This window comes from Pleurodeles waltl, chromosome 5, assembly GCF_031143425.1.
Source record: "Pleurodeles waltl isolate 20211129_DDA chromosome 5, aPleWal1.hap1.20221129, whole genome shotgun sequence".
Classification (NCBI taxonomy): domain Eukaryota; kingdom Metazoa; phylum Chordata; class Amphibia; order Caudata; family Salamandridae; genus Pleurodeles; species Pleurodeles waltl.
This window is the reverse complement of record NC_090444.1, coordinates 1351331813-1351333951: the sequence shown is the minus strand read 5'-3', so window position 1 is coordinate 1351333951 and position 2139 is coordinate 1351331813. Positions and strand designations below refer to the sequence as shown.

Here is a 2139-nt window from a genome sequence, read left to right as displayed (position 1 = left end):
TTGATCAAATGATAAATGTAAAGGAATCGATGTCTTATGTAAACCTTGTATCTTTGTCAGAAATGTAAAGAAACTGTAATTTTTGTATGAGTCTTGTGGTTTTGAGAAAACACTCTCTTAGAAAATGCCGAAATGCAGAAGAAACTCTGTTAAAAGGAATTATACTTATTGTCTAAAATAGTACTATACAAACCTTGTATATTTTGTATATATGTAAATATCTATCATTCTGTACTCGTGGTTCTGATAAAACGTCTCAATGAAGCTTGTTTGTTCAAACCTAAAAATCTGTTCTTATGTGTTCATTATCTGACATGTCCTCTCTCTGGGGACCATATATTAGATTGATTTTTGGAACAGGGAGATGGAATAGGAGCTGGCTCTGTCCACTCCATGCATCAACCTGGTATTGCAGTACCTCCAGGGATAGTATACTTCTCCACATGGGAAAAACAATGCTGTCGAAATAAAGGCTAGAAAACAAAAAATGTGCTTCACTGGCAATCTCTGTAAAGTGGTTCGAATGTGTTTGGGTGTGAATAAAACAAATCTGATCACTTTGCTACTGCTGCGTCGTGTTTATTTATTTAACTATTTGTATCAAATTTTATATATTTTTCTTTTTTTTCCAGCTCCAAGGCTGCACTTTGGAAGAGAAAATGTCAGAAAAATCCAGCCTCTTCAGCAGTGTGTTTCTTTCTTTTTTGGATCCATTTTACAGGAGAATGAATGAAAGAAAGAAGAGGAATGAGAGGGTAAAAACCATTTATTGAAGTGAAGGTTTTTAACAAGTGAGGAGGAGCGAGGTAGGAATGGAAAGACAGGAAATACAAAAGAGAAAAAAGAAAGAAAGAGAGAGAAAGAGAGAGAGAGAGAGGGGGGAAGAGAGAGGGAGAGAGAGAGAGAGAGAGAGAGAGAGAAAGGGGTACACTGTCCTTGTCTTCTCTCAGTGAGAAAGAAAAGAGTCCTTTTCCTTCTCTGTCCGCCCCTACCACCAACGCCTGGCTGAGCCTTATCTTTAGGCCTAGGCTATAGGGCAGCAGAGTGCTGGGCAAGCGAAGGTGAGGTGCCAGCCATTTGCTGTCAGGGTACTGTCCAGGATGGTGTGGCCTGTTGCCCGGCATCCTCTGCCTGCCAGGCTTTCCGGCCAGGGGCCTGGACGCAGTGGGTAGGAAGGGGCTGGGCATTCAAAAGCTAGAAAGAGGGCAACATGGGTATGCCAATGGATGCCTAATGAGGTGACTGCTGAGAACTCTGGGAGCTGGGAGAAAACCTGACAACACTTTTTCCATTTACACTTGCTGAGCTCTTACAAAAAGTCAGGAAGAGAGGCAAAAGTGCCATGAGCAGTTGTGGAAAGGACGACCCCGGCCTGAGTCAGCCAGGGAGACCGCATTTTGTTGCGATAAATCTGGCACCTTTCGGATTTTTGCTTCTCAGCTTTTTGCCTAAGGTCAAGAGTACTATCACCTAGTGCCTAGGTGTGTCAGTGTATGCATCAGTGTGTGCCTGGGTGTGTCAGTGTATGCATAAGTATTTGCCTGGGTGTTTGACTGTCGGTGTGTGCCTAGGTGTGTTAGTGTATACATCAGCGTCTGCCCGGGTGTATAATTGTATGTTTCTCTGTGTGCCTGGGTGTGTTAGTGAATGTATCAGTGTGTACTTGGGTATGTCAGTGAATGCATTAGTGTGTGCCTAAGTGTGTTATTGTATGCATCAGTGTGCACGAGTATATGTATCAGTGTGTCCATAGGTGTGCTAGTGTATGCATGAGTGTGTGGCAGGTTATGTTAGTATATGCATGAGTGGATTCCTGCGTGTGTTAGTGCATGCATTAGTGTGTGCATTGGTACATCAGTGTATATGTTACTATGTGCCTTGGTGTGTCAATGTATGCATTAGTGTGTGCCTGGGTATGTAAGGCTATGCATGAGTGTGTCCTGAGTGTGTCAGTGTATACATCAGTGTATGCCTGGGTGTGTTAGTGTATGTCAGTCGTGCTTGGGTCTGTCAGCGTATATGTCAGTGTGTGTCAGCATATGCATTAGTGTGTGTCTGGGTATGTCAGGCTATAAATGAGCGTGACTGAATATAAAAGGTCATGAGAGATTATGAATCCATGTCTGCCTGGGTTTGTAA

At 43.0% G+C, this 2139-nt stretch overlaps 1 pseudogene; it reads left to right on the top strand.

Moving 5' to 3' along the window:
• The first annotated feature begins 261 nt into the window (after positions 1-261).
• LOC138297636 (U2 spliceosomal RNA) lies at positions 262-440 on the top strand (annotated as a pseudogene).
• The last annotated feature ends 1699 nt before the right edge of the window (positions 441-2139 follow it).